This window comes from Lissotriton helveticus, chromosome 1_1, assembly GCF_964261635.1.
Source record: "Lissotriton helveticus chromosome 1_1, aLisHel1.1, whole genome shotgun sequence".
In the NCBI taxonomy this organism is placed as follows: Eukaryota; Metazoa; Chordata; class Amphibia; order Caudata; family Salamandridae; genus Lissotriton; species Lissotriton helveticus.
Window position 1 is genome coordinate 365510716 of NC_136057.1, and position 26183 is coordinate 365536898.

General features: G+C 45.6%; 1 protein-coding gene across 6 annotated transcripts in view; it reads right to left on the bottom strand.

The window, feature by feature from the left end:
• CACNA1C (calcium voltage-gated channel subunit alpha1 C) overlaps positions 1-26183 on the bottom strand; it is a 2299705-nt gene that overhangs the window by 1402381 nt on the left and 871141 nt on the right. The gene's annotated exons all lie outside the window — the stretch shown is intronic.

The following is a 26183-nucleotide window of genomic DNA, read 5'->3' on the forward strand; positions in this document are numbered from 1 at the left end:
CGAGGGAACGAGCACGCAAACATATGCTCTTCCATGGAAATCTGAAGGAAAAAGAAAAGGTAGTTCCCAGAATGTAAGTAGTGGAAGGATACAAGTTATCCAATCAAAAGAGGAAGACAGAAAGTAATTGAACGAGAACCAATCAAATGAGCTTGAGCGGATAGCCAACCAATGGTAAGCTACTGGTTGACCCAAAAGCCCACTGTAAGACAATAGGTCTTGGACAACAGATAGCTAAAAGCCGCCTGCAGGAGACACCTTAAATAGTACATTGACGCAGCCCTTTCACTTGCATGTATTCTGCTGATATACAGCGCCAAGCATCTGTTTCAAGACTTGAATAAGTGGACCAAGTGCAACACTGCACTTTCAGCTCAACTTCTAAGCTGGTCAGTAAAGCAGATATTCAGATGTTATGATGTGATTGCCGGGTTCAGCAAATAACACCCTCGTCTGGGATTCACATCGACTAGCTGCAATGTCCTCGTCGCAGGCTAATGTGAACATAAAGACACCTGAGTGAAGATATACAGTATGACAAACAAAATGATGCAAAGTGAAAATAAAACATTACATTTTCAAATCATATCAGCCAAGATAATTGACATTGAATATGAATATTTGTTTTTAGAATTAACTATTTGAAACTGTTTTAAATTAGTCAGTTGAAACTAAGGCCAGGGTAAGGATCACAATTGTCTAATTTCAAATGGCTCGACAACCAAAGTTTGTGACAATTTTCCCCGTTCCACCATGTCCAGAATGTAGTTGAGATCTTAACCCAGCTTCTTAGTGTCTGCCGGTGGCTTCAGGGCTTCCAAGCCATTTGGAGGGATCTATTTCTGTGAGATACATTGATATAACTTTATGTAAATCAATCTTTGACAGTTATCAAAAGTTGAGTTCATGTAGGCCATGCAATAAGTTTCTAGCCTTCTGTTTTTATTCAAGAAACCAATTGTTCATGGTAGTAATACTTTTGACTTACTTGTACACCTGATATCTGTTACAAGAAAAATCCAGGACTGCAAACTAGCGTGTTCTGCTTTCCAAGATAATACTATTTAAAAAAAGATGAAGGTGTGTTCTATCAACTTGATGCGTGGTCAAATTAATGTCACTGATAATGTAAATATGGTACTACTAATGAAACTCTGGTAGTATTCATGTAAATCAGGTGCTTTTAATGTAAATCTGATGCTACTAATGTAAACCCAATGTGGTATATCCGGCCCACCGGGGAAATGCCCTGTGGAATAATAGGCCTGTCCGGCATGGAGAGTTGAACGCAGGTTTTCAAACAAAAAGGCAACAACCTTGCACGGAGGGTCCAATAATTCAATGTCCACATATAAAGAGGACTTGAAGTTTATGTAGCTGTTGAGTAGGCAGTAAAAAGTCATGATTATCAGGCATCCGCAGACTCCCGGCCCATCTGCTACAATACAGAAAAGGATTCACGCTCATAGCCGAATGCAGCACCCCTTGTTGACCCATCATGAAGCTCACATATATATAAGAATACACAGACCTAATCATGGAAAGCGAAGGGGCCGGACGTGGAAGGCATGTTTCATGTGAGATCATACATTCAAACATTCAGCCAGTAGAAGCAAAATTCAGGAAAGACTCGGCCGAAAGCAACACGCTTGGCTGCAACCAAGCTTGACTAGCATTCTGAATCTGAAGAAAAGATTAATTGAATAAAGCGCCAAGAAACTATACAACACTCTGCTTTGTCACTCTCAGGACAACCACTAAATATGTATATTATCCTATTTGTATTAATATAAGTATAGTTATTTCATGTCGGTATACTAAGTCTGCCATGGAATGGATCCTGAACCTACACTGGTCGCCATGCTCTAGTCCGTGTGTACTTGCAAAAATGTTCCCATGGGCCAAAATGTTTGGTCTCTGATGTGACTGAGGGTCACATTGATGGCAGGAGGGTGGCGGTCATGAGTGGGCAGTGAGGTGGTGGGGTTCCGGGTTTGGTGGATGTAGGGGAAGCAAAGCATATACATCTAATGACTGAATTGCACAATGTGAAACCTGAAAACTTGGGATTAATCCCGGCTTCCTCACTCTACCAAATTGTATGACGCTATTTAATTGTTTTATTTCACTTTCCCTCCTTTTTATTTGTTATCAAACATAAGAGGACCTCGAAATACCAACTTCAGGATGTGCACGGTGCAAAACCTTCTCCTGTGTTTGACTTAATAAACTATAATATTGTTCTTGTATAATAGGAACCCAGGCCACCCAAAGAGTGCACATAACAACAGACTTGCCTCTTGGGTCACTATTGACATTGTTGTCAGTGTAGGGGGACGAATTAACGTTTCTAAATGAATGTTTGAAAACTATCACTTTAAAAAAAATACTTCTCAATGCACTGGTATAATCTGACATACAGTGAAACAGTTTTGCATGTTAATGAAATACACTTTTTGACTTTTGAAAAAATGTTATTATATTCATACACTTTTGCTGGAAGATGTCTTTAAAAGGAAGGTATTCCAAAAGTTAAGCAGTGCAGGACAACCTACAGTCTTCCTTTCTTTAACTTCAGTTAACCTTTAAATAAAGGCGTGGATGCTTATTTAACATATTTTTACTGTTAGTGAATGAGTAGAGTGAACAGCAGCCCAGTGCTGCTGCTGTTGACCAGGGGGGCGCTTGTAAAGGTCCGGTGCACCGCCTGCAGCCCCTGGGCCGTACTTTGAGTATCACAGCTCTAGCCAATGCTCTCATTGCTTAAGACATAGGGCCGTCCCACTGTGATTACAACACCTTCCCTGAAGACCTAAACCACTCATTCCACCAATTTCGGACCTGAGGTGGGTGTATATCACACATTACATCTAGTTGGAACCTATTTACGTCAGTGGATATACCTATGATTGGCATGTGCCTGGCCATCTGCAGTCTACGTTTGACATCCCGGCTCTCAAACAGTGGCGGCTCCTCCAATGAGGTGAAGGAGCGTTGCCCCACTGCTTTTAACAGTGGCAATGAAGAAAAAATAAAATGATAATAACTGGACGATATCATTTGATCTGTTCCTGCGTCTTTGAGGGGCTGCTCTGCTCTCAGAGTTGTGAAGGAGTGGTGGCACGCTGTAAAGTGCGCATGACTGTTTGACCGGCCCTCTCCGGCCAGCCAAACACTTATGCTCACTTTGCATGTTGTACATGCAGAATGCATTACAGCCTGCATGGAGAACATGCCCAGGCCCCCAGTTCCCAACTGAGTGCCGAACCACGGCTCTCAGACCAATCACAATGCTGCATAAACCAATCACATTGGTCAGGGGAGCTTGTCTGCTTCCTCTTCCGACTGGAGCGGAGGGACGACGCGGAGAGACGCAACAAGGTAAGTTTTCTTTTTTTTTTATCTTTACCCCCGCCCACCCCGCCACTTTGGATCCATGACAGCCGCGACTGCACTAAAACAATGGTGCTTTAACTAAATTCTAAAGCAAAAAAGTCTGCTGTAGTGGGGAGGCGTGGCTATCAATAGAACTGAAGCTGCAGTGGCACTGAAGCCCCAGGGTATTGAAGGGCCCTTTTGATCTCATTTATCACTGTTTTTACAATTCAGGCCACAGAGACACCGGCCAAAGAATGTTGATAGCTACCAATCGTGCAGCAAGCACAGGGCATTGGGTCTCGTGTATGAGGGGTCTTTTGAAGCCTTATCGCCGCTGTCTTTGGGTTGTTCAAGGACTCAAAATGGCGGATACCTGAAAGGCGCCACGTGCCATCTGCATATGACTTGCCGACGTATCTACCCATCTGCTCTGGGGATTAACTGCTCTCTAAGAACCCGCAGCTCCAGGGAGTGCATTCGGCGCTTTTGGATGGAGCTCTGCGGGCGCCATGAATTATGGATGTCTCTCCGAACGCAGTCACGTGCGCCTAGGCAGCAGAACCCCGCTCTCGGGGGGAGGGAGATGTTCCACTCCCCCCTTCATTACTCAGCTTATAAGAACCACGAGGGTGACCGCGTGCGAGGAAAAAGTAATAATTTACTAAATTCTCACACAATGTTGCGTGATGAGCCTCTGCACGCGGCCATAGGACTGAGTACATCTGGGCAGGAATCAGTGCTGAGTGAGTATCAAACCTGCTGCTAACGTTGTCCTCTAGAATACAAAAGGATGGTCGCCCACCCCAAGGATCCAGGAAAGCATGCCGAGAGGGTGGGGAAGGGGGTGATCACCATGTAAACTAAAAGCAGTATTTGAGTGAAAAGGTCAGTCTCTCTCGCTCGTCTTCTAGATATATAGGTCTCCTCTCCGTGCAATCACCTTTCCATCCCTCTTACGCGTCACGCTCATAAATTCCAAGTACAGGAGTCCATCCCTTTAACCCAAGAATTGCCATCTTCCCCAGTTGGCCCTTTGCGGCCTCCCTCCCCCATTAAACCTGAGCAGAACTACCGGGAATGTAGGCCACCTTTTAGCCTCGTTCAGTCTAGGATGAAATGAGGCTCAGACCCGCTTAGATGGTTGTCGAGCGTCGGATGTCAGACACAGAACGAGACAGAGGCCCCCACGGCAGCAGGGCCCAGTGTCTGCCGCCCTCGAGAACGAGTCACCCAGGACTGTGGAAATGTCCTTACAAGCAGACTGCGCGAGCGAGAGAGACGGATCCCATAAAACGGGACATGCCTGGACTGCAAACGACATCCTTAGAAGCGAGTGGCTGCCGCGAGAAAAGCCTCCAGCAGCCTCAGGGAAGCAGGACGAAGGTATGACGTCACCAGCCCCAGCCCTGGCCACTGCAGGCAACCATCACACAGGACGTGGAAGCTGATATGGTCAATAAATCCTAAATCACCCAGGAAACCCTTGAGGTTTGGAATGCGCGAAGTGTCTTGGGATTTCTGAAAATAACTCACCCATGTATCCTTCTGCCGGGTCTGAAACGATGCAGGCCTTCCGGCACTCTTGTTCATAAGCCACCGATGTATTGCATCTTTCCTGATCATAACACACCCCTGTATTCTGGTTATAACCCACCGGGTATCTTTGGATTCCTCTTTATAATCCATCCATGTATCCTGGGATTCCTGTTCATATTCCACCCATGTATCCTGGGATTCCTCTTTATAATCCATCCGTGTATCCTGGGATTCCTGTTCATATTCCACCCATGTATCCTGGGTTTCCTATTTATAATCAGAACCCACCTGTGTACCTTGGGATTCCTGTTTATAAACCACACGTGTATCTTTGGATTTTTGTTTATAACCCATCCGTGTATCTTGGGATTCCTGTTTATTACCCTCCTGTGTATCTTGGGATTCCTGTTCATATTCCACCCATGTATCCTGGGTATCCTGTTTATAATCAGAACCCACCTGTGTACCTTGGGATTCCTGTTTATAAACCACACGTGTATCTTTGGATTCTTGTTTATAACCCACCCGTGTATCTTGGGATTCCTGTTTATTACCCTCCTGTGTATCTTGGGATTCCTGATTACCCTCCTGTGTATCTTGGGATTCCGGTTTATGACCCATCCATGTATCCTGGCATCCTGCCCACAGTTCACACGTTTTCCAGACTTTCGATCACCATTCACTCATGTATCACAGCATTCTGGACCAGAACCCTAAAAACTCTACCAATATTATTGTTCATAGCCCACCAATATATCTTGCCATTCCTGATTCGACACCCATGTATTCCAAGCATTCAGGAACAGAACCCTCTGGGGCCTCCCAACACGGCGGATCATAAACCATTACAGTATTTCTTTATTTCAGATCATACACCTTTCAGGCATTCTAGCATTTAAAGCCCAGAACCCACCCAGGCACTCCTGCATCCATAGCAGAAGCAAGTATCGCCACATTTCAGATGACAACCCACCTGGAGCAACCACCATTTTAGATTATTATCCACTCAAGTATTCCAGCACTCAAGATCGTAAACTACTCGGGTACCCTGTCATTGCTGAGCATAACCCACCTATGAATTTATGATTATCGTAACCTGACCAGGTATTCCAACCACCCTTATCACTGGCCGCCCTGGTATTCTAGCACTCCAGAACACAACTATTCCAGGTGGTTCAGCATTCCTGGTCATAACTCATAACCAACTAGCTATCCAACATTGCTGATCACACGTCACCAAGTTATTCTGCCAATCCTGATTTTAATTTTATTTCAGCATTCTTGATAATATCCGCCTCAGTTATCGTGACATTCCTGGTCAAAGTCCATCCTTTTATTTCAGCATTCCCTGTCCCACCCTACCGAGTTACAGCAACAGCTCTAGCCAAATCCATCTAGTTTTTCCTGATCATACCCCCCCCCCCAGTTACCCCCTCAGTTATTGCAGCATTCATGATCATATCCCATCCAGCTATTATAGCATTCCTAGTCAGAATTCTCCCATTGCTTTTTAGCATTCCTGGTCATATCTCACCCAGTCATTCTGTCATTCCTGATCTCAGTCTGCCCAGCTCTCCCAACCTTTATGATTGTACCTTGCATAGTTATTGCACCATCCCTAAAAGACCTCGCCCCGTTATTACAGATTCCCAGATCAGATTCCACTCAGTTTTAAGCACTCGTAGTCCTACTCCGCCTGTTATTCTAGCATTCCTGACCATACACACATTTTCATCAAGTTATTACAGCATTACTAGTTAGAATGCACCCATCGATTCCAGCATTCCTGGTTGTATCTCACCCAGTTATTCCATCATTCCTGATCTTAATCGACCCCGCTCTCCCGGCCTTTATGATTGTACCTTGCGTAGTTATTGCTTCATCCCTAAAGAGACCTCGCCCCGTTATTACAGAATCCCAGATCAGATTCCACTCCGTTTTAAGCACTCCTAGTCATAGTCCGCCCATTGATTCCAGCATTCCGGATAACATCACACCCTGCTATTGCAGTATTCCTAGTCCTGCTCCACCTTGTTATTCCAGTATTTTCTTACGTAGCTCACCTAGTTATTGCAGCATATCATATCCCACTGAGTGTTTCAAGCATTCCTGGTCCTACTTCACCCAGTTATTCCATCATTCCTGTCCATCCGCACCCAGGCATTGCAGCATCCTTGATAATAACCCATCTATCTATTCCAGCATTCCTGTTCATAACGCGCCTGTTTATTCCAGAATTCTACACCCCGTTATTCAAGTATTTGCAATAATAACTCACCGAGAAGTTGCAGTATTCCCAGTCAGACCGTACCAGGTTACTGCAGCATCCATGATAATATCCCACCCAGTTAATGAAACATTCTTGATCATAATGCACCCAGTTGTTGCATCGTCCACTGACAACATGTTGAGGTGTTTAAACTTCCCAGTCATGACCCACTCAGTTGCTTCCGGGTGACATGGATGACTGACTACTGCCTACAGACAAATGTTCATGTTTCAACAGAACTCACTCCGAAAATATACATTCCTGTCTATAACCCACCCATGATCATTTACACCCAGAATATCCGCAAAAATATCCGCAACTTCACCCAGAATATGAACACTCCAGCCTGAAACTCCTCCTGGGAATTGACACTGCGGTTTACAACCCAAGGGATGGGTGTTAGAAGTTTGCCTTGCAATCTATCCAATCTATCCATTTCTTGTTGCTAACACGTGGAAATATTACACAGTTTACATCCCATGCCGGGTAATTAATACTGACGTCTAGAATTTGTCCTTATATATACATATTCCACTCTACGAACCACCAGGGATGATAACAATCCTTTCTGAAAGGGAACTGCAACAACCTTGTCTACTATAAGCCAGCCAGGAACATGAAGATTAATGTTTGCAACCCATGCTGGAAAGTAAACAATCCGATCGAAAATCCAGCTGTCAAACGAACATTCCTGTCCAGACGTCACAGCTCGAGCGAGATACTGACATTGGTGTAACTGACCCTGCATTATTCACCTTACTGGTTCTTATCGAACCAGGAGTGTTCGTTTCATTGATGTAACCCTACCACTACCTGCAAAGGGATGCTTTGTACGGGTTTAGGGCCCCTTGTCTCCAGCTGCTCACTCACCGCAATAGTTTTGAGGCGCACTGGCCAGTGGCCATACTCACAATGCAACAGGTTGCCCGAGTTTGTAACACTACAGTGAGCCAAAGCATGCAATGCTGTGGCTCTCACACCCACCAGTCCAAACCTCCCCCTAGAACCCGGAGATGATATTGTTTGCACCTTCCACTATACATCAAAACCGCTCACTCGCTTCGAAGTGACCCATGTCGTTGATGAGTTCCGCGTGCTGGACACCCACTTTCTTAACACTGCCAGGGGACTGGCGGCTGCCGTGGACTCATGAACGTGATTCCAAATCTGCTTTGACACATCCTCATGAACATGGAGGAATTACTGTGTGGTAATACCCCCTGCTGTGATATTACCACCTCATTACAATCCCTCTCAACACAACCATTTTATCCCTATCTAAAAATAATGAAGGATTACCTGGTCATGAGTGCATAGGGAAAATTGCGAGTGTACAGTATTTCCAACCAACTTATAATACGACTTATAGTATTTAAAAACTGCAATATGTGACTGGCTTTTTTCTTCGGGTGCTTGGTGTTCGTCTTCGCGCTGGAGTTGAGTGTGACAGAGTTAAAATAGCAACACCACCTCCATTCGTCCACCAGCATTCCTACAGTTCCATCACTCAACCGATCGAAGGTTTTACCGTGCACGGATAGACCTGGATTGCTATCAGCCATGAGTACAGGTTCCCAATCCATAGTTACAAATTGCGGATGCTCACATGGTGCCACCGTGTACCGCACAGTGTAGGCTCTCTTCAACCTACTCTGGGTTTTCAGACAATCTACAGAGATCTCCTACCTCTGGAAAAGCCTTTTGGGGGTTTGCATCCTCCGCGGGACACAGGGCGAAGCTTCAGAAAGCCTGATTTGTTTGCTGTGGGGAGGGAGGAGAGGCCGCCACTGCCACAGCGTGGAGGGCTTTCTTTATAGTGGTAGAGAGTGGAGGATTTAGATACTTGGCCTACTGTCAAGGTCTCCACTCTTGAGGTCGAGAGAGCAGAATGGAATCCCTGAAATACCACATATTTCTCCTTTGTGCAAAACATTTGTCCTACACTCAATACAAATTTAAAGCTTCATTGTGCATCCTCTGGCTTCCTGCTATGATCTCTCAACAACAAAATCTCTCTGGCTATGACAACTGAAGTAGAAGACTTCTCTTTGTCTCTTGAACAACATCTCCCTGGCTACGGCTCCTCTCAACAAATCTCTCTCTGCGGTTCAGTTGCATACCGCCAACGGCTTTCCCCTGCAACATTTGTTGAAGGATCGCTACCATTTCACTAACTCGCCCGCTTCTTGGATATCACGGGCACTGGGCCAGGCTGGCACCATCCTAAGGAACAGCGCCTCTTCATCAGAAGGGCATCGGGGGTCCATTTAACGCCTTTGTCCTTGGTCCCAGTCTGTGAAGCGAATGCTCCGACAGTGGTTGGCAGTGAAGACGCCATCATTTTCGCAGTGAGCTGTAGATGCTGAATAAATCTGACAGGGCACAAAGGCACAAGCAACCCTGATGGGCAGCCAGAGAAATGCTTAGGATCTCAGCATCACTCACTCGGTGTGGCTCAATTATTCATACACCTCCTGCTAAATTAGAAGCACTGGGCTCCTTCCTTCAGCACAGCATGCCGGCTCGCTGTACCATCTCAACCTCCTGGGCATTCCTCGCTCAACCTAAACACAGACATTGTGGCACACCGACACAGCAGTGATGCATAGACTGCTGCCGCAGCCAGACAGCCAGCATTGCCTTTCCTGAGACATATTACCAGGACCGTGTGTGCCTCTAACCACTTCCATCTTGCGTGGAGCCCGCTGCGATGGAAGCAAAGACAAATACCAATCGGTCAAGACCATAACTGCAGGCTGGTCCCAGAGGCTTTGGCAGTGTGCCCGGCTCCTCTTCCCGCTTCAAGGCCCATGCATCTCTACTGTCTGGGGATCCACCAGCCTGTTAGTCGGACGCTGGAAGCATCGCAGACTACCAGCATGAGCTTGTCTCTTACAGCAGAGGAAAAGATTAAGCGTCATGTGAAAGCCACTGAGCCATATTGACGTGCATGCTAATGTGATCTTGTGCAAGTCTTAATCAAAAGGCTCAGTTAAATCAACTGCAGTATAGGATTTGAGCCTGTGATCAACTCTAAAGCACAAGTGATGATCCAGGGAATCAATTCTCCTCTTAAATGGGCTCACCATGCACTGTGGTCCTATAGGTGGACTAGCTTGATGTGCAGCCTATGAGAAGAGCCTCAAGCTTGTCAAGTGACCCTCCTCACAGCTTCCAGCCACCTGACCTCTGAACATGTCTACCATTTTTTTACCTCCCTACACCCTCCTCTGGGACTATCACTTAAAAACGCAGAGCATTTAGACAGCTGGAGCAGACATGTGGTGCTGAGGAGAGACTGAGTTCTCTTGTTTCCATCCTTCCCCACCAGCAGTAGATTGTCCAGAAAGTCTTGAGCTTTGTTGTGAAGTCATTCGATGGCTAGCTGACTTAGGGGCCTCAAAAGTCCTCGGTGACAGTGAGGACATAGCAGCGGGAGAATGGCTACGGAACTTCTCGCTCTATCCCAGGACCAGCTAACATCTCAAAGGCAAACAACAATGGCACCCGTCCATGTTGATTACTTCAATTTTACCTTGCTTACTTGTTCATGGTGTGAATTATGTTGTGGGTGTGAGGGCAAGAACTATAAAAAGTTTATAATGACAACATTTTTAAGAAAAGAGGACTGTGTTCTTAGCACACTGCACACTGTAATGTTGCTCGCTCTTCGCTATAAGCGACATACAGTCACAGCTGTGAAGAATCAGCTCGCACTGACCCCACCCGCTGCCTCCAGAGAAACAAACCAAAGATCTACCCGATCAAGCAAATTCTAAAGCTACAGCCTGGAGCAGGCTTCTTCAGCTAGTAGAGCTACTGCTACCTGCAAGTGGCTGTCCTGTGTGAGGTCCAGCCTACTAAAATGGAAGCTTTTGCTTGGTTGAACTAATACATGTATTCCAAAATTGAGAGTGTGTATTTAAAATGAAAATGTGTGTGTTTTCAGAACTCATAAGCTGATGTTTGGAGAAAAATGGCTGAATTCCCCAAATATATTTAAAGCTGGTATTTGAGTGATAAATCATGTGGCATCCAAGAGACTTATTACTATTATTATTGCCTTGGTGCCAGGGGCATTGCAGCTGTAATAGTCATGTAGAATGCAGATATTGAGCCCACGTCGCCTCCTGAGCTCTTGTCTCCACCTTCTCAGCCTTTGCTGCTTTCTTTCTGCCCTTGGAGACTTTCAAAGCAAAACCAAAGGGGATGTTGGACGGAGTGTTGAACATTGCAAGCACTCACCCCCAGTCAACTGATCTGGGTTTAATCCATCATTATTCTTTAGCTCACTCCGCCACCCCAGTTCAGACATGGCCATATGCAAATTAGTCTGACCCTGTGCCTCATGGGAACAGTCCAGCCCGAACTGCTAAGCTTTCCTTGGACCGGAAACTAGCAACCTGGGACCGGTTTCTGGCTAATCAGCCGTCATCAGCTAGGCTAGCTTGAATCCAGTGGCACAGTGAGCAAGGGATCAGTTGACTGGGGGTAAGTGCTTGCAATGTTCAACACTCCATCCATCATCCCCTTTGGTTTTGCTTTGTTCGCCCTAAGTTGGCAGTGTATGCCCAAAAGTGGGTCCCTTGCTCACTTTGCCACTGGATTCAAGCTAGCCTGGCTGATGTATAGGATTTACTTCTGAGAGTGGGCGGTGTGGGGACGTAGATTTTAGGGTCCTCTTCAAGACATATTTTCTCTATAGGTTTGTCGGGGGAATGACACGTATAATGAATGGTTCAATTGCTTGCCGCTGATCTTGAAAACATCTACTCTTCCTTTTCGCAGACTCCCTGGTGAGGGTGATTCAATGCCTAAAGACAGGCCTTTACACTGGCACCTGCCCTGCATACCTCAGGTTCATTGCCATTGGATTTTTTGGCCAAGTGACAGCCTCAGAGGAGTTAGTAGAGCTCTGGGTAAATGGTGAAACAAGATGGCAAACTAAGAAAGTCCTTCAGAGAGATTCCACACCCAAGATTAGGAATGTTGCAAACTCCTGCAGAGGCCAATCACTGCAGAGTATCTGACCTCAGACATTCAAGCCAGACATTACGTGCACTGTGTCAGTGACTACTGAAGGGCAGAAAGGCATATACTTTATAATGAGCTCCTCCACCTGCAGTGTGCAGCCAAAAACGTAAGGAGAGGTGGAATGATTAAGGGAACTGGAAAAAGTGGTCCTAATTCGGGTGGTGAGCTCAGCGGACCCTCAGTGGTGCGTGCTACCGGGGGCGCAGTGTTTATTAACTGAAGTTGGGGAGATTGAACCCACTTCTTGTGTCCACGTGAACACAATCCCTCTCCACTCCATCTTTTGATATATATGGCATAATTCCAGTGGCCTTGGGTATGAGCAAGTCAACAATGATTAATCAGGATTTTCAGAGCACGCATCGAATTACAGTCCGTCCATTCACATCCAGTAAAGGCCAGAATTTGATCTCAGAAAATAAAAAATAATACTTTGTCAGCAACATATTAATATTTTGGATGTTGGACATTTAGGTGCAAGGAACCCTTACTGCTGCCCTTTTAGCGAGGCGCAACTGTGGTCGATATCCCAGGCATGTACTATGGTTCTAGGAAATTAAGTATATTGTTTCACTATAGATAAAATGTGAGGCTTCTTATAAATGCAGAGTACTGTTAATACCAACATAAAAAAATATTTACTTCAAGTAAAATGTTTTTACAAAGTAGGTTGTGGTTATATACTTATTGTTTTTTCAACTTCCAGGTCTAGCGAACCAAAAGGCAGGTGCAGCGGGGGATTCCGAGCGCCACCATGTTTTTTAAGACTACGTTCTTACTTTCTCACGCCTTCCTTTTCCTCCTCCTCTGCTCTCCTTTCTACAGATACAGGTGTCCCCCATCTTGCTGAAGTGGTCCACTGCCCGCTAGCAGCCATGGGATTAATGTGCCTGGAGGAGACCTCAGGAAGCCAGGCGAAGCAGCGCGCGCCGTCGCTGAGCTCGTTAACCTCCATGATAGCCTGGCCTGTCCCCAAGACTACCTTTGAGTGATGAGGAAGCCAACGCTCTAGCGGGCAGGGAGCCGAAGTGCTGTTTCCTCTCAAGACAATGCAACGCAGTGTCTCTGTGGGCCCATAGGGGTCACTCGTGTGCCGTTAATCAACTGTCTCAGCTTCACAGTTGAGTGCAGAGGCGCCCCCTGTGGGAGAGTCTGAAGAACTACACATCCTCCTGCCTGGTAAATAAACCCACCTGTGCAGACACCAGCTCCATTGACGTCTACTACCGGAGAAGTGTGGCTCACTGGTTAGAGCGGCAGACTCTGAAGCAGAGATCAGGCCCGGGACCAGGGTTCAAGTCCCGACGCGGCAGGGTCTTTGCTCAACGTCCGCGGACTCAAGAATTCTCGCATCAGCGCCTACTCTAATCATGGGTCCCACGCTGCAACTCTGGGCAGTAGCTTGCTTAATCTCCACAACGGCCCCTACAACACTGGGATGCCTGGCTTCACCTTGGGGGTGCCCAGGAGAGGCATCTCACAGGGAGAGCCAGGAAGGGTTCCACAGCGTTATACAGCGCCGGGACGCCCCGTTGGGGCAGCTGTGTGCTTTACAAAATACACTACATTTACATTTACCTAGAGGCATGCTCTACTACATAGCGTCAAGGAGCTTTGCACAGACCCCCTCCCCCCATGTCTTTGCGGCAGTACATTGCACATATATATGGATTATGTCATACATCCATGGTTCTACAGGGTAGTTACTCATCCCACTATCTTTTAGAAAGCACTTCTGATTGGCTGTCATCAATGCTGAAAGTACCTTTGTTAGAAGAGGATTCTAAAATGGGAAGAGCGCGTCTATTTCCAGGCCCCCAGTTCGCTCTGTCTGCAAATAGCAGAGATCGGTCTGCAGCTGAGCCTATTTTAGGTTTTAAATGCATTTACATGCGTAGGAAAATGTTTATTTCAACATCAATTGTGTTTCTATTTGTCTGCCTTTGGAGGTGTAAAGGAAACGCCTAGGGAGTCATAAATTGTATGCCACTTTGCAATAGGGAATGGCGGCTGATTAGCATACATTTGAATTCAGGAGCGGCGGGTTGGCATGAATTGCAATTTCGCTGGCTAATCCTGCGTTTAATACTGACACTGGGGGACCCAAAACACGGCATACGTAAAACCACTACTGCTGCAGTCAAATAGCAGATAGCTGTTTTTTTAAGTGAATGATGAATGCTGTAAAAAATACAAATTCAGTATAAACAAGAATATTCCATGTGACCAAAGCGGACATCTATGTGATTTAATTTACTTAGTACTTAGAAGTATATCTTTATGCTCCAATATTTAATATTAATACACAGTCTCTACTTGTAAAACTATTGTAGCAGGCAGATACTTCCTGGGAGCGGTCGGTCCAACATTCCATACCCAAAGGCCTATAACACTCAAGGACCCACATTGACCAAGTGTCAATGCATTACTTATATATATATATATATATATATATATATATATATATATATATATATGAACAAACTCCAAATTTGCGCCACACGCTGACAGGATACTGAGCGCCTCTCGCCGCAAAACTGGACACAGACCCAAAAGTTAGTGCTTCAAGATGATTTTATTTCCCGTATGCCAAGACGCGTTTCGCAGCCCAAAAGCCGCTTGCTCACTCGACAAAATTGTATTGCTCTGGGAGTGCTTTTAAAGTGACAGTGCTTATTACAAACAGTAACCACATGATCGGCTCTATAATAGAGCTGAAAGACATACTAGGCAATTTCTATGAAAGGCTGGAGAGGATTAATGTAAAATACAAAATAGATAGTCTCAAGTTTTTTAAAACATAGTATAAAAAGACATGTAACAATCACACTAAAATAGTGGAGTGAAGAGGTAGAAAAAAAAATATATATATATATGATAAAAATATGTATTCATCATTATTTACATACATTCTCCTGATAGATTGCCTCACATTAAATGACATACTCCAGTATATGTCACATGGGCTAAAGATCCATTGTGCAAAAGTGTAAAATTGTGTTAGTGCAGTATATTAAAAACAGATGTTTTTGTATATATGTAGACATTTCTCTGCCTATGCTAACATAGCAGCAGTTTGGTGCATATATATATTATATATTGTATCCTATGCACCCTTTATGTACCTCATGTTATTACCGTTGTGTTTACTCTGTAAAGCACTCTGATACCTCTGGATCTAGTTCGCGCTATATAAAACTCACAAATAAATAAATAGATATATACCTCATGTTATTAATGTTGTGTTTACTCTGTAAAGTGCTCTGATACCTTCGGGTCTAGTTCGCGCTACATACAACTCACAAATAAATGAATAATGCTACGAGACAATACTGTACATTGCAATAGAATCCAGTGAAAAGGGTAATGCTCTTTTTCTGGTAAAAAAGAAATGATTTCCTCAAGTATGAATCAATAAATCAAAGCACTTGATTACTGATCCTTCGCGTGATGTCGCTCATCACAATGTCATGATACAATGGTATATACGTTATAGTGCGTACATGGGAAGGTGTCTGTGTTTTTATCAGCACTGCCACATAAGGGCCTTGTCCTCCTTCAATGCCCCCTCCTTGTTCTGCAAACCAACATGCATCACTTAATCTTGTGAATTTGATTTTCATTATGGTCATGACTTCCGATGATCTTAAAATTTCCCTAATATTAATTTCAGATCCATTACTGCAGAACATCATTCCACACACTAAATGCACACACTCACGTCAGTAAATATTTTAAAATCGCTACATTCAATATTTTTTCATATTCATTCATTTACTGTGCCAGTCAACATGTGTGTTTCAGGTGTGATAACCCCAAGAACACGTGGTTTTCTTATATAATATATGAGATGCAGAAAACAATATTAGCAGATGCATTAACATATAAAATCTAATACTGAAGAAATATGGTCTATAACTATGTTTTTTCTGGGAGCAATACAAACATTACCAGCTTCGGATAGCACTGACGAACTAGTGTCCTCCAGTTGATTGAAAAAGTACTTTACCAGATGTGAATAATAACACAACCATAGAGCAACATATCTTGAGATATAGATATTATTATTGAAGAAACAATGCCTTTCTTGACACTGATGATATAGACAATGTCAACGATGAAGTGTTGCCTTACCAGATATAGATATTTCATTCATAAATCATTCCGTTTCAGGCTATATTATTATTGAAGAAACAATGCCTTTCATGATACTGACAAAATTCTGCTTATCCTAAATGGGTATAATGCCAATGGTAAGAAATTACCTTTCCAGATATGTGCAACATTTTCCATGTAGAAACAACACAATTTCAGATGGCAGTAATATTCATATTGAAACAATAAACAGCCATTTGTACATAATGCCAATAGCCACTATCTTCCATGAGGAAAATAATTTTAACCACCAATCATTTATTTTTTATTTGTCTTGGAGTCAATTATGTGCAGTTTTTATCAACAATATGTATTATGCTGCATGGTAACCCGCTATCAACATATATCTTCCTCTTTGAAGATTTGCTTATACGATTTGTGTCTGCAATTCATGCAGCAGTCAAACTTCAAAACATAGTGTGCACGTGTAAGGAACTGGTTAAATATGACAACATAAAATACAAAAGCACTTTTATTTCAAAAACAGACATTCCACAACAGAGACCAGCAAAATCTTGAGCATACATAAATATCTTGATACAAAAATCCGACCTGCACTTCAGGTATAGTAGGACTACTGCTAGAATAGGACTAGAGTTATAATACTAAATTAACCAAGTCCTCAAATGTGTGTAAATGGCGCTAGATTTAGAATTTGAGTAGAGTGTTAATTTTTATTGGTACACATGTATGGATGGGGCTTTGCTTACAAATTACAGTATCAAATGTCACCAATACACCAAAAACACACAAGTCAACTTGAAAGTGTCCTACGCTACAGAGGTTCAATGCCTCAAACACTACCTGCACCTCACCAAGGCCTAATGTCCAGCACCATCGCAGCAAGCAGCTCCATCTCACCCCACCTGTGCAACGTCATCAATCTCTCCCTCGAGACCGCGACCTTCCCAGAGATCTGGAAATACGCCGAGATCAACGCTCTACTAACAAAACCTAAGGCAGACCCAAGAGATCTCAAGAACTTCCGGCCCATCTCTCTGCTCCCCTTCCCGGCCAAGGTTATTGAGAAAACCGTCAACAGACAGCTAACCCGATACCTCGAAGAAAACAGAATCCTGGACTCTTCCCAGTCAGGGTTCTACAGCAACCACAGCACCGAGACTGCCCTCATCGCCGCCACCGACAACATCAGGACCCTGCTGGACAACAGCGAGACCGCAGCACTCATCCTCCTAGACCTCTCTGCCGCCTTCGACACCGTCTGCCACCGCACATTACGCGCACGCCTCCACGCCGCAGGGATCCGAGATAAGGCTCTGGATTGGACCACCTCCTTCCTCTCCAGCAGAACCAGAGTGGCGCCTCCCCCATTCCGTTCCAAAGCCTCAGAGATCATCTGCGGCGTACCCCAGGGATCCTCCCTCAGCCCAACGCTGTTCAACATTTACATGACCCCGCTCGCACACGTAGCCCGACAGCACTACCTCAACATTATCTCCTACACCAACGACACTCAGCTGATCCTCTCCCTCACCAAGGACCCCATCACCGCCAAAGCCAACCTACACGAAGGAATGAAGGTCATCCCTGACTGGATGAAGACCAGCCATCTGAAGCTGAACTCGGACAAGACGGAGGTCCTCATCCTCGGCTCCAACCCTTCAGCCTGGGATGACTCCTAGTGGCTGATGGCACTGGGGGCAGCCCGACTCCCACCGACCACGCAAGCAACCTGGGAATCATCATCCACTCAACGCTCTCAATGACCAAGCAAGTCAACGCCATCTCCTCCTCCTGCTTCAACACCCTCCGCATGCTCCACAAGATCTACAGATGGATCCCGACAGATACAAGAAAGACAGTCACCAAGGCCCTCGTCAGCAGCAGAATCGACTACGGAAACGCCCTCTACGCGGGAGCCCCGACCAAGCTCATCAAATGACTACAACGCATCCAAAACGTCTCGGCACGACTGATCCTCAACGTACCATGCCACGGCCACATCACCCCCCACCTGAGCTGAGAAACCTGCACTGGCTCCCCGTCAACAAGAGGATATCCATCAAGCTCCTCACCCACGCACACAGGGCTCTCCACAAGACTGGCCCAGCCTACCTCAACAGGCGGCTCTCCTTCTACATCCCCAACCACCAGCTACCCTCTGCCAACCTCTCCATCTCCACCATCCCGCGCATCCGAAGAACAACCACCGGTGGGAGATCCTTCTCCCACCTCGCCGCCAAGACATGGAACACTCTCCCACAGAGCCTACGACAGACCCAAGACCTGCTGACCTTCAGGAGGATACTCAAGACCTGGCTGTTCGATCAGTAGTGACCCCCCTCCCAGCGCCTTGAGACCCTCGCGGGTATGTAGTGTGCTTTACAAATGATTGCTTGATTGATTGACCTATCTGAACCTCTACCCCGAAAACAGAATGTATGCTATTATGCATATCCACAAACCTAGCTCATTTACGTGAATCGGGATGGATTTAAACTACAATGTTCACTCAATACCAAGTCACTTGAATTCACCCTGTACAACAAACCATCTCCAAAAACAGCTGTAAAATCTACAATTCCATCATGACTGCTACCCTCATCTATGTGGCTGACAAACTCACCACCTTCATTGGCTGTACCCACATTTGCAGTCAGGACACCAGCCTGGAGAAAAGTAGCACAACAAGGAAACAACACAGTAACAGGCCTTCAAATATGCAACTTGGATCTGAACAACTACCCTGTACCCATATGGATAACCCCAGTGCTGGTCTAATTTAGGAAAGGCCTGAAGAAAGACCTCTTTAAAGAACACTGCGTCATCATGATGCAGTAAAAGCCCACTTCTGCTCTCTGAATTAGCTACCTCTTCAATTACTTATAGACTACAGGCTTATTCACAAGTCCCTTGCGCCGCTGCAGCGTAACTTTTAATATTGGAAAAAGGGACGTACCTGCGGTGCAAGGGGCGTGTAAATAAGCCCCTACATCTTTGCCTTTGGCTACATTTGTGCTACATAAATTCCACATTTGTGCATATATACATTTAAAGTTCAGATTGTGGCCAAATACATTTTGGAGTCTTTGTTTCTGCTTAAATGTTTTTATTGTCTGTGTTTTTACATGGAATGTCTGAAACCTTGTACATCACTATATGGAATAGATTCAAACATGCCGCAACCTATCTTCACACACTGTACTGACTATTGTCACAATTTCACTTTGTTTTCTCCTGAAAGGTACACATGAATCATCACACCCACTCTGCCATGATTTAAGCTTTTAGAGCTTGGACATGTCTTCTCTATCGTTGCCCTACACTAGGTCCCTCTCAAGTAAAAACAAGCTTGAGACCGATCCTCTTGTCGGCTATAGAAATTGATGGATTCAGAATCAGGGCTTTTCGTCGAGCCACAATGCTCTACATGATATCCTTGTGTCAAATCACACTGGTCACAATGTACCCACAACAAGATCGGTGATTAATGCCCCATTGGACTAACAGGTCCATGTTTAGAGGTACACTGGTATAAAGTAGACCCATGATCATTGTCGTAGAGTTCCATAATGACGTCTATGGGTAGAGATGCATCGGTCAACAGTGAGGTCCAAGGGGAGGGCTACGTAGGTATACAATGAGGTACAGAAGTAGACATGCTCTGGTATATATAGGCCTATATACAGTGTTGTATTGTTCTACAGTAAGGTCTACAAACAGAGAAGAACTGTTCTGCAATGAAGTCCATCGGTCTCTATCATAGGAGAAGCCAAGATGGTAAGACGTTTCATCAGCAGGAGATGGTAGGCATTCAGCCGGCATCTTAATTTCCGGTGAAGGCCAGTCATTATTTCCATGGCAGCCTTTCACAAATCTACCTCTCCCAGAAATTGTGGTCCAGTTTAGGATACCAATTTCACCAGCATGGCTGGAGAAGCCGCCACTGCATCTCTGTCAGACCTGGCGGTGAGGAGAGAGATGCCTCTGTCGGCCGAGCATCCACCATTGACAGGATCCTACAGAGGGCAGCTCAGCCGCTGGAGCCATGGACAGAGGTGGAGATGTTTTTCTGCACAATCTCCATTACCGTCCTCTAAGTTTGGCTGTATGTCCCCCAAGAGGAGGCTATAATGGACTCAACATCCAACTATTTAATTTTTTTCCATTTCTGAACCCCATTTGCCCACTCACCGGTGCCATATTGGGATGTACGTTGTTACGACGCGTGGTATTACCACGCGTTCTGTTACAACGCGTATTTTACAACGCAAGTCGTTACCACGACTTGCGCTGTAGGGGTGCGGACTTAGTAATAGTTTAATTTACTATTCCAACACCAGCCTACGTACAGTAGGGAAGGTGTTGGAATAGTAAATCTACTATTCCTTGTCCATTAGCGCCCTCCAGCGCAAGTCGTGGTTACGACTTGCGTTCTAAAATACGCGTTGTAACGGTACTGCGGGGTAACATCCGCGTCGTAAAGGATGTTCCCCGCCATATTGTAGAAAGAGCAACCCAAGAGTGTGGGGAGGTACCGTGATGCACGAGCCTTGACTTGGCCATGCGTCTCTCTCCTCCACTCTACAATGTCAACACCACTCAGCGGATTCAGTGCTTAGGAACACGCGCACTCTCAGCGGAGAGATATGTTCACAGCGAGATGAAATAATATGCTCAGTATCACCCAGTGTGATCAACTCAACAGGAGGAAGCCGTGATTCAGCCAGTGGTGCCATAGTCATAGGCCCCAAAGACCACAGGAATTGGTGTTATGGGCAGCACGCCGGCACTCAGGGCGCAGTGTGTTTCCTGTCTCGTGGACAGGTCCAGAAGTAGCCTGAAGTCCACAGAGAGAACAAAGTATTCCATCTGGCTTTAATTAATGCAGAAAGCCTGCCAAGAATGTTAATTCTGAACAGCATCAGCTGCAGTGGTGAATAAGAAACCACAGACTCATTGTACTTGTCAAGCTCTTTGTCTGAGTGCACTGTGCCGTGTTAGGGTGCCGGCCCTTACTACCTCTCGCCTTGACAGAGCGGGGGGGATTGCTGCTGCACTGTGTGGCAGCACAGACGGGTCTTGCAATAGATACAGCATAAGCACAGCTATGTCGACTCACAGCAGCTTAACAGCAGAAAAGAGAGGGTATGAAGGGGCGTGGTCTGTGCTACTCTTAGTACAGGACTGGCTTGGGTCACCTGGTGCCTCATGGGGGTGGGACGGGGGATGGTCCTGTAGAATTAAAAGGACCTGGTAGATGATATATGTGTCCATGCTTGTAATATAGAGCTATACATTTATACCATGACCGTGAAAGTAAATGTGACCCAATGAAAGCATTATTTATGAGAATCCTTACTAATAAACATAGATTAACACATTACCACAGTACAACTTAAAAGACGTGAGAAAAAATTGCACAATGCACCACAGACTCTGTTCTAGAGTCATTCGGCAAAAGAAAACAACTGTTGCCAGGTACTGTGATTCTAGCTCACTGGTCGACTTTAGACACTTGTGGTCAGGTTCCAATTAAAGATTTGTGTATATAGCCGCCGCAGGTGAATGAACAGCACAGCCTAATATTTCCACTGCTATGTGTGGCGAGGGGTATCAGGACTCACTCGAAGGAATAATGGAATTGAAAAAGCAATTTCACTCTGAAATATCTAACAGCACTTTGCTAACTAGGTTTCTTGTAAGACATGCTATTAACAAGGTCTCCACTTCCCCCAATCATGGAAATACACAAATAGTTTCTACTCCTGATCTTATGAATGCATGCGTTTTTTAGATGTTTTCTACAAGATTCAGTTTTTTTTTTTTTTTTTTTAACAGATCTTATCTTGCGCAACTTAGCCACAATGGGCGTCAAGGCGCCTAAATCCAATAAGGCAGCTAAGCCCCACTACAGTACACTCTACAGCATTCTCTCATTGATAGGCCCTATTAAAAAGGAAAGTTTTAAGAGCCTTTTTAAAAGACTCAAATGTAGGAAGGGTTTTCATTTCGATAGGAATCGAATTCCAGAGCTGAGGGGCCACCACAGAAAAGGCTCTGGCTCCCCACCTGGCTAGCTTGAAACGCGGAACTACAAGTTGGCAGAGTCCCGCAGAACGAAGGCCTCTTGCAGGAACATAGCGCATAAGGAGAGAACTAATAGCACTAGAGGAGCCTCCTGTCACAGCTCTGTAGGCCAGACACAGAACTTTAAAACAAATTCGGTGCTGGACAGGAAGCCAGTGGAGTTCTTTCCTAGCTGCCGTAGCAGAAGAGGTTTTGTAAATGTAAATGTAGGTGTACTTATATAGCGCAAACCTGTCACCCAAAGGGCATCCTGGCGCTTGCTTAGGGAACCCGTCCTGGTATTCCCCTGTGAGAAACCCCGGCAGGGCGTCCACAAGGTGAAAGCCAGGCATCCTGCCGCAAGGGGCCGTAGTGGAGATTAAGCAAGCTATTGCCCAGAGTTGCAGAGTGTGACCCCGTGATTCGAGTAGGCACCGGAGCGAGAATTGTCGAGTCCGTGGAATTTTTGAGCCCGAGACCCGCCGAGGCGGGGAATCGAACCCTGGTCCACGGTCGATCTCAGCTTCCGGGTCTGCCGCCTCTAACCACTGAGCCACGCTTCTCCACTAGGAAGAGCCAGGACAAATCGAGCTGCAGCATTCTGCACAACCTGCAGTCGATGGAGGAGGCTTTTATTGGCTTCCATATATAGAGAATTACAGTAATCTAACCTCGATCCTACCAAAGCAACTGCAACCTGTTTACGTGCCTGGGGGGGAAGATACCCGCGGATCTTATTGAGTATCCTGATCACACCCCAGCAGGTAGCCACGGTCCTGTTGGCTTGCAGGGAGAAAGAGAGCGAGGTGTCGAAAATGACACCCAGGTTTCTGGCGGATTGGGAAGGGGTGAGGCAGATGCCAAGAGAAGATGGCCACCACTCACTTGACCAAGCATCTTGGTCCTTCCCAAAAATCAGCACCTCCGTCTTTTCGCCGTTCAGTTTCAGGGAATTTATAGTCATCCAGTCTGCCACATACTGCATGCATACCCTGAAACCGGCGGCAGAGGTCCTGACAGAGGAGTGAGCAAGTGAAACCATAATCTGGGTGTCATCTGCATAGGACACCACCTCCATCCCCTGCGATCTTACTAGTCTTGCCAGGGGAGCCACATAGATGTTAAATAGGGTCGGACTTAAAGCCGACCCTTGTGGCACCCCACACTGCAATGACTTGGCAGGGGAGAGGTGGTTCCCGAGCAACACTCTCTGCTCCCTTTCCAACAGAAAGGAATTGAGGAGACTCAAGGCCGGTCCCTTGACACCAACTTCCCCGAGCCGCGATGTAAGAATGGCCGGGGAAAGGGTGTCAAACGCGGCCGTGAGGTCTAGCAGAACCAGAACCGTGGTTTGGCCCGAGTCCACTTTGCGTCGAATGTTATTGACCACATAAGTGAGAGCGGACTCAGTGCTATGGTGCTTTCTAAAACCATATTGCGTGCTGTCAAGGTATTCAGATGACTCAAGGAAAGAGGAAAGATGGAAATTCAGATGTGCCTCAAGCATCTTAGCGGGGGCAGGGAGGAGGGAGATCGGCCTGAAATTTTTAAGCAAGGCCGGATCAAGGGACGGCTTCTTAAGGAGTGGTTTCACAATCGCCTTCTTCCACACAGAAGGAAAAGAACCCTGAGTAATAGCCTTGTTCATTACCTCAAGCATAGGAGGAAGAAGGCTATTTCTACACTCTTTCAGTTTTTGCAGAGGTAGAGGGTCGAGGGGGGAAGCAGATTTGGTCCTGTCAAGCAACAGGTTCAGTCCTTCCAAGGATAAAGGTGGAAATTCCACAAGAGAACAGGAAGGATCTGTACCTAGGGAATCAAGACTGGAAATGACAGGCAATAAGCTTTGATCCAAAGCATGGCACTGAGCTTCCAAGGAGACATGTATATCAAGGATTTTATTGTGAAAGAAGTCAGAGATATTATTGCAAAGTTCCTGCGAACTGACTACGGGATCTGGAAGTTGCAGGGAGCATAAGGTGTCAGCGATTTTAAAGAGCTCCCTGGCAGAGGAGAGGGAACTGGTCAGGTTGGAGAAGTACTCCTGCTTCGCTGTCACCACTCCCCGTTTATATTCCCGCAGTGCGGACTTGTGAGCCTCTCGATCATTGGAGTCCCAAGATTTCCTCCAGTTTCTCTCACTACTCCTACATCTCTGCCTCAAGAGTCGTAACTGGTCAGAAAACCAGGGTGCCGTAGGCTTTCGACGTGCTACATAACCCAGAGATGAGGGGGCAAGTTGTTCCACTGCCCTGGCGATAGAATCCATCAGGTCTTGAGCTGCCACAGCTACGTCTTTAGATAATAAAGTTTCAGGAGTGGAAACAAGAGGGACAAGAGCCTCATCCGATATCTTCCCAAGATTTCTCCTAAGAATAAATGGAGTGGTTCCCATGTTAGTAGTACCTGAAACAGGAAAGGAAAATTCCAGTGGCACGGCATAGTGGTCAGTCCAAACTAGCGGCAGCGGAAGGCCAGTGGAGATCCTAGTGTCGTTAGAGAATACTCCATCGAGTATATGCCCAGCCTTATGGGTGGGGCTATTTACAAGCTGGACGAGATCACACGCGCCAAGTGAATCGACCAGCGAAATAGTGTCATTTGAGTTGACGCCCGATAGAGTTAGTTGTGCTGTGGAAAACATTCCAATTACTTTCACTTGCATATTTAAATGGTTATTGATGTTGGATGGCGGGTGTTGCTTTAGCCAATGCTTGTTTTAAATATTTACATGCATGTAACCATCAAAGTACTCCTTCTTTTGTCTGCTCGACATTTATCTTCCAACGTCTAGAAATCCATATGCCACAACTGGATCACGTTGACCGGTACTACAATTTCAATGCTGTTCTGTGGCATTACTTTTCTTGACAAACCAAAAAGAGATAATGTACCACGTCTTCCTCAGTTTGGCAGGGGGAGTCATGTTGTCCCCACCACCCCACCACCCAGCTCCTCAGTTAATAAGACAGCTCAGTGGGCTAGTGTGGAAGTAAGTATTGACCAAGGCACAAGTTAGGTCATCCAGCAACCTTTATGATTGGCACCTCAGCCACAACCTCCACCCACTGCCAGCCCACCTCTCAAACCACCTCTGTCCTTTGATTCAAGAACCCCTGCAGAGAGTGCTCCAAAACTGGAACTCAGACAAGTGTTCCATCCCTATAGCAACTCCAAGATACCACAGATGCTAAAAGGTCATGTGAGAGCCACAAGAGTTTGATACCTTGGTTCGATACTCTTGAACGTGGCATTCTCTAACAATAAGAGTTGCTTCTCAGGTTGGGGGTTAAAATGGAGATGCAATACAGTTGCCACTACATGACACACTTTGACCGCAAACGCAATGCTGTGGCACATATAGAGAAAAGGCATCACTGTTGCAGCTCATCATCAACGGGATGCTGCATTGTGGCTGTTCGTCTCTTTTACATCTGCAACAAAAGCTACATTACCGTGGTACACTTGCATGCAAAGGGACCAATTGTGGGTTTATATTTGCAGAGAAAGTCACAGTGATGATGTACATATATTGTATAGCTGCAAGAAAAGGTGCCCATTGCTGCTGTTCACACTAGAAAAGGTTATTTATGTACAGCCCTTTATTGCTTTGCAGTGGTAGAAACAAGTAAACTTCTGCTGTGCATGCACAGAACAAACTATGTTATTGTTGGTACATTTACGATGAATACATAACATCACATTAACTAAGCGTTGGTGCAGTGAAGCAAAAGCCTTCGATTGGCTGCTCCAGACTATGAAATGCATGGAGCAGTTTGAG